Below are 8,064 nucleotides of genomic sequence, written 5' to 3' on the forward strand. Positions count from 1 at the left end.
CGCAGGATGCATTTTTTGCCCATAGATCCATCGCGATGGATGGCCACACGTCGTGCAACGGATCCGTCGTGTTTTGGCGGACCGTCAGCACGAAAAAACGTTCAAGGGAACGTTTTTTTCGTACGTCGCGTCCGCAATTTGCTACCGCGCATGCGCGGCCGGAACTCCGTCCCCTCCTCCCCAGACTTCAGAATGGGCAGCGGATGCGTTGAAAAACTGCATCTGCTGCCCACGTCATGCACAAATTTCACAACGTGCGTCGGTACGTCGGCCCGACCCTTAGCGACGTACCTGTATCGACGAAAGTATGAAAGTAGCCTTACTGTGCATGTGGAGGGTACTGTAGAGGAATTCACTGTGGAGGCATCTTACTGTGTTTGGAGGGGCACAATTCATGGCATCATACTTTATAGAGGCCATGAAAGGAGGATCTTAGTGTGTAGGAACATTATGGGCCTTCAATTGGGGCAAAATTACTTTGTGTGGGCTGCAAGGTTGTGGGATATGCTCCTCTGTGACCCCACCGAATATTTTTTTTGTTTGTGTGTGCTGTCAGTGTCTGTGTGTGGAGTGGAATTAGGACTTTTGTTATGGGGCCCCATGATTTCTATGTATGCCCCGATAGACTTTGAAGTATTTATTCCATATAAACAAATTACAGCCTCGTTTCAGTTTGCCTATTATTTGATGTACATAGTTCACTTCATGTACACTTATTTGTATCCAGCAATAATTAAGAAAACAGTTCTTCAAGTCTTTGTTGGTGACCCTCTTAGCTTAGGGAAAAATACAAAGTATAGGTTATTGCTGCAATGCAGGATTACACCAAATGCATTAGTATCCACTCTCAAGGTCACACATTCAGGAAGCATGTGTCCAACAGTGGCACAATCAGGATGGATTACTAGGCAAGTGGCACAGTCATGGACACATGCCTAGGCATGCGTCCACCAGAGTTGCAAAAGAAAACTGTGTGCCACATATTTCTTTGCAGTAGCCCTTGGTATAGGAAAGCACAATCTACTGGCTTTCCTATACAGTAAAACAAACAATATGCATATGCCTGGAAAATGTGGGCTTATTGGCGTGTTACACTATGTGTCGAGAATAGCTGTACTATACTGTACTATAGGCTAAATGCACAGGCACTTAGCCTAAAATATTTAGTATGTTCTGTACAAACCTCCAGTGAAGTGTGACATGCTCCATGTGCATCTGTTTCGCTGGAGGCATGCCGACACCTCTGCATACACTGAAATTCTCTTGAATCTCAGCACATTGCCTCTGTTGAAAGAAGGAATTAATACATTTGGAGGAGGTATTGCAACAAATAGTTTAGGTTAATTAGGCTTAATTAGATGACTGGATTACCCTTGAGATATTTGCCAGTTGTGTAACCCCCGATCCTGAATGTTCTAAGCCGCTTAGATAAGCAGCACTCACGTAACTTGTTCATTATCATTGTTAGCCTGGAAAAGGGAAATCATTAGCACTAACTCAGTTAAATTAACATTATGGCTTATGATCGCTGGATTCTAAACAAGGAAATGAGCAATTATAGTAATCAGTATATATAAGTTATATGTTTTATTCACCATTTTACTGTATGAGAATCAAACCTACATACTTGTAGCAAAGCCTGTATTGTTTAGGTCTCAAGTACATAGTTATCCTATAAATCTGTACTATACAGATCTGCAATATTGCAACACAGTAATCAATGATGTAAGTGAAAAAAAATTAGTCAATTAAAGCTCCTTCCAATGCTAAGTCACTGCTTCTGTCACCCCTACTGGTTTGCGGCAGCAATCATGTGACATACTGTATGTACATGTGGCTATTGCAGCCAATCACAGGTTTAGTGGTGATGAATGTATGTATTGAGAGACTGACGGGTGTAGCGCCGGCGTCTCTGCCCTCTGCCGCCATTCCACAGCAGAGACACAGACTCACTTACCGTCACGGTCCTGCACTTCCTCCTTCCTCGCCTGCTGCTGATGAACCAGAGTACAGGCACAGAACGCAGATCCCCGGGCACTGTGCTTAAAGTGCACGCTCGCTCTCTCCTTCTTAAAGGGGCTGTGTGCACCATCGTAAAGTGTCCCCAGCCAATGGCTGCAAGTACTATTTAAGGCACCTCCACCTGTATGGAGGTGCCTGTGCAACATTGTAGTTTGTTTCTAACGTGCTTGCTTGTTCTCAGGTCCCAGTGCTCTTATCACAATATACCTGCATGGCTATCAGTCATGCCCGCCTGCCTGCCTGCCTATCAGACGTGCCTGCATGCCTACCTATCAGCTGTGCTCACCTGCACCCGCCTTCCAGGATACCAATCGTACACATCAGTACTGTGTATTTATCGTGCCAGTCATCTTACCAGCCGTGCAAGCCTGTATGTGCTAAATCTACCATTACTGGTCGTTCCTGCCTCCTGTCCCTTGAGGTCAGTTGCCATCTACCCAAGGTCAGTCCTGGTTCTATCTCTCGTCCCTCCTCGGATTGCAATATCGCCAGCCGCCATGCATTCTAGGTTGGACTTGGTGAAGCACCTATTTACGCCCCTCCAGGCTCTCCTCAGATCACGGCACAGTGGTTCCACCAACCGGTCAGTTAAAACGGGTAGCACTCCAACAGCAGCTCTGAAATGCAGGTTGATTTAATTAGTGAGATTTTTTTTATTTAAATCCTAGACAACACCTTTAATATGAAGTTTTAATGATACTTAAGTTTTATTTACACTGCACTGTTATCGTAAATGAGTGTACCTATAAATTCTTGATTCACGATAATCTTGCAGTCTTAATAGGCTGGCATTTACCCGATGAGCAAGCAAAATTCTTGTCAATGGATGAAATTACCTATTGAGCTTCACAAAAAATCATCGTTCTCGGCAGCACATCATCCGAACAATGGTGGCATTAGGCGCACTGACGATCTTTTACAGTGCAGCTGTATGTGTGAATGGGCTATTAAATTAAAACTGTTATTGGCTGTTGTTAAATGCTGGAGATCGTTAGGTACAAAGCAGTAGAAGTGCAGTCAAAGTGATAGCTGTACAATGGAAGTACAGCTTGTGACATAAAAAAAATATCATCAGTAAAGTCTCTAAATATATTATTTTGCTTCTTTTTACTGGTAGCTACTCATGGCAGATTGCAATATGCATTCAAATCCAAACATTTTCAGCTTTGTAACACTAAGAACATCTTCTAGGAACATTTGCTTACAGACCATCTGTGAACATTTTAGCGGAGATTGATTGATATTCTTCCCATAATTGTCACTTATAAATTGTTAAAGAGCACCTAACCTGGTCATACATTAGGAGATTAGAAGCAGTACCCTGAATTAAACAGTCATCACTATTTTTCTACTGTATTGTGGATGCCATTTTTGTAAACTGACATCAGAATTCTAGTGGATTGTTTTTCCCAAACATCAAACCTAGGTTAGAGGTCTGAAAATTCCCCAAACCCACATAGAAATTAAATCGGAGGTACACAAATTGAGCTACAAAACCAACTTGTCATGTCTATTAAAAAACTTTTCAGGTTTTGCATCATGTGAGACCAAATGACTAGGCAATAAGCGAAGAAAACATGAGGGAAGAATACAAACCAGCGGACATCTAGGATATCTGCTGAATGGAGGGGACCAGGTGCAGAGCTATTTTGTCAATTTGTAGTTTGAACGATGAGTTTATAAACAAAAAAACCCTTAATCATGTTCCTGACGTGATTCAAACAAGAAGAGTTATCACCGAATTAGATATCGATAACTGAGAAACTAGAACCTGAAAGAGCTAAAACGCAGAGGGCCTAACAAATGTAAGAGGTAACCAGTATGCTCGGCAGAAGATGCTGAAAGCAGAAGTGTAGACCTTCTGCCTTTGAGGACCGGACTGGACACTGGAGAAACCACAGGAGCGCAAATCCAATTGTTCATTTTTAGTTGCTAGAGTTGATACTCCTTAGATTCCGCTTTCTAAAATCAGTGGAATGAAGTACATTAAAATGGACACTATAGGGCAAATGTTCTCATAGGCCAAAAAATATGGGTTTCTATGCAAATGATGAGACCCCTTTGTAACTTTGTAACCAAATACTGCACGTGGACAGTGGACATCTTAATATGGTGCGGCGCCCCAGTGTCCTGGTCGTCGCAGTGATGTCATTATCCTTTCAGGGGAGAAGTGATGTCATGTCTGAAGGCAATGAAAGACAACCACATTCAGGTATTACACACATGCAACATGTTCACACTCCAGACCAGAAGGGGGAGCTCTAAGCCTGTTTAGGGTGAACTCCGCTATTTACATCCTGATTTGGAGAAAAAGAGTTCAGTTCCTGTCAGGCAGAGAGAAGGAGAGAAGCTGTGCTGGCATGACGTGCTGCAACTCCTGGGAAAAGACACTAAAAGGTGAATATACTGTAGAGAGTGTGCAGGAAAGCGGAGCATAGGAGAGAAATACCAGAGGGAGAACAGCTAGGAACAAGCTGCTCCTTTCTGAGGCGCAGAAGCCAGTAGCCAGAAACACCAAGGGAGTAACTGTCTCCAAGCCTTGCTCCAGAGACCGTCAGGACAGTCAATTCCAAGTTGGCTGCCCGACCTTAATACCTAAGAAGACACGGAGGCAAATTGTGGGAGAGGGGCATCTCTAGGGTCCCTATAAATAAGCTTCAGGCCTACCCAGTCATACGGGTTGTCCTATCCATACCATCTGGGGAACAGAGAGAGAGAGAACATCAGAAACATCCACGAAAGTTGTGAGGACTATCCCGTGGTGCTCAGCAGGGAGGTACTACAACATACAGGCGATAGTAGGAAGGCTACTGATTTCCACCTGGATAAGGGGACTCTGGAATTGCCTTCAGACCGACTGGACCCTGCCTGCCCTGTCATCTGGCGCTCTGGGCTGGGGATACCATCTGAAGTCTTCAGTAAACAAGGTAAAAGACTGCAAACCTGTCTCCTCGTTCTTTATTGCACCTTGCCCATATATAAGCTCTTTTACTGGACACCCCTGAGGGCCACGGACCGGGTCAGCCACCGTGACATCCCCCGAACCGCAGGACCCGGTGCCGAGTACCCCATTGCCCTACACTGGGGGCGATCCAAATCTTGACGTCACGAACAGGATCTACTTAAGCCTGGAAAAATCGGGTCATGTGCGCCTAAGAACTGTGCCAGAACTGTATGTGAACTACGATTTGCTTAAAGACTGTGTGTTGCAAATTGCTGCCAAAATCCGCCATTGCCGCGCCGTGTGGAGCGCGAGGGGAGGAGCCATAGCTTGGTGGGCGGCACCAGCCGGAAAGAGCGTGAAGCAAGAAGACCGGTGCCGTGCTGCTGCCTGGGAAAGCCGGAAGTGGAGACGCCATGCAGCGGAGCCGCCAGAAGAGACGCTGCAAAGTGCCAATTCCAGAGAGGAGCCCCGACTTCCACCAGGTTAGCAGAGGGGAGGAACGACCATGTCCGATCCGGGAAGGGAAGTAGCGGCGGTCGCAGCCGCAGACCTGGATGCACCTCCAGGCCCCGCAATAGGTGCAGCCGCAGGCCTTGTACCACCGCCAGGTTCCGCAGAGCTTGCCGCTTCCATCAGCCAGCCGGGCACCACCACAGCTACAGCGGCCATAATGCCCTTCTCCATGCCATACATACCTGGAGCATCCTGGCTCCCACGATACTCTGGAGAATCGCATACATTAACTGACTTTAAGGAAGGGATCTGCAGCCTGCTTGAGTTTTATCCCCTGACAGAGCCTCAGAAAGTTCACATGATAACGGGCCAACTGTTTGGAGCGGCTCTGAGAGAAGTGAAGTCCTGGCCCGCTGCGGATAAGAGAACTGCGCAGCAGGTCTTTGCAAAGCTTAAAACCACCTTTGACACCCGCACCGCTACAGAAATTAAATTGACGTTCTATGGGTGCAAGCAGAGGCGCAGGATAGCTTACGGGACTAGGCCCTTAATCTCCAGGAGGCACTGCGGGCAATCAAGCAGGATGATCCAAACAGCATGCAAGATGACGATAAACTCTTAAAGGAGCGGTTCATCGAGGGGCTCCTGTGCAGTCACCAAAGGGCCCAACTGCACCTCCTGGCCATGCAGAATCCTGACCTGACCTTTGCACAATTTAAGGACAAGGCCATCCAAGTGCTACAGGAGCGACAGCCCAGCCGTGCAGTACTTCCCAGGCGTCAAGCCCTCACGTACCACCAGGAGGTGGCACCAGATGCTCAAGTTTCTGCCGAGGCCGATGCCCAGATCCTGGAAGACAATTCCCCTGCAGGACTACGCCTCCAGATGCAGGAGCTGACCAAGAGCGTTGCTGCCTTAGCTCGGACCGTGCAGTCCCTACAGGAGGCCCCCAAGGAGAAGATCAAGCTGGCTTCCAGACCGGAGGATGTGACCTGGCGACGACAGAAGAGGATCCCGCCGACCAGAGGCAGAGACGACGATCGCTTTCATCAGGACGGACGACCCATCTGCCGCCGCTGCAACCAGGTGGGCCACCTTGCAAGATACTGTCATTTAAAACGAGCAACCCCTGGGGCAGAGGGCCAACCCCCAGGAGTAGGACGACCAGGCCAGCAAAACTGGAGAGCCAAGTACATTGGAGGGCGACCTGTTCTCCCCATTGTGATCGACGGTATTCCCATGAACGCTCTGTTGGACACCGGCTCTCAGGTGACAACTATGCCTTACATCCTTTATAAATGTTATTGGGAGGACACCGACATTACTCGTGGCCCTGATGATGATTTCACCATAGTAGCCAGTAACGGTCAGCCATTGCCACAAGTGGGGTACAAAGAGGTCACCATTAAAGTGGGGTGGGTAGAATTGAAAGCCCAAGGAATTGTGATTGTTGATATTGACCGACGTGAATGTAACCCCATGATGACCATTGGTACTAATGTCAGAGAAAATTGTCTTGCAGAGGTTATTGTCTTGTTACAGCAGGTGGCAGAAACAGCTGGTTACAGTGAACAGCGTGCCTTGTAGAAAGAAATCCGAGCTCTGATGCAGAGACAGCAGGTAGAACTGACTGGTGGAGAAATTGGCCATGTCACCATGAGTGATTCAATCCCCATTGCAATACCCCCAGGAACAAAATGTTAATATGCTGTCGGGCAGCAGTAGGCCTCAGGGGTAGAGACTATCAAGCCCTGGTAGAACCTGTGTATTCAGATAGTAGGCCCACCTCCTGACAGCCAGAGGGGTGGTTGAAGTCCGCAAGGGGAGGGTGCCAATACGTGTCCTTAACTGTGGAGAGGAAGAGGTCCACCTAACCAAATATGCCACACTTGCCAAATTGTTTGCTGTTGATAATAATGTGATACAGGCAACAGAACCCTTGGCCCCGTCCAACCAGGCGGAGGACAATGGCTCTGCAGGGCAAATGGAAGATTGGTGTCAGAAATTGCACGTAGGCACTGACTCTACCCCATCACACCAAAAACAAGGGGCTTACAGGGTGGTTCATGAGTATGAGCGGGTATTCAGCAAGCATCCCCTAGATTTTGGGCAGGTAAAAGGGATTCAAAATCATATCCCCACAGGAGATCATCCACCCATTAAAGAGAGATACCGTCCTGTACCCCCAGCTCATTATCAGTGTGCCAAAGATGAAGGAGGCTGGGGTAGTGAGAGACAGTTGTAGCCCCTGGGCAGCTCCATTAGTCCTTGTCAGATAGAAGGATGGCACAATGAGGATGTGTGTTGATTATAGGCAGATAAACCGCATTACACATAAGGATGCATACCCGCTGCCCAGAATAGAAGAGTCCTTAGCTGCTTTAAAATCTGCTAACTACTTCTCTACCTTGGATCTCACCAGTGGGTACTGGCAGGTTCCCTTAGCAGAGGCGGACGAGGAAAAGACGGCCTTCACCACACCGATGGGTCTCTGTGAATGCAACTACATGCCATTCAGACTGTGCAACGCCCCAGGAACGTTCCAGAGGATGATGGAGTGCTGTCTTGGACACAAGAACTTTGAAACCATGTTGTTATATCTGGACGATGTCATTGTTTTCTCCAAGACTTATGAGGACCATCTG

Source organism: Ranitomeya variabilis, chromosome 6, assembly GCF_051348905.1.
Source record: "Ranitomeya variabilis isolate aRanVar5 chromosome 6, aRanVar5.hap1, whole genome shotgun sequence".
Classification (NCBI taxonomy): Eukaryota; Metazoa; Chordata; class Amphibia; order Anura; family Dendrobatidae; genus Ranitomeya; species Ranitomeya variabilis.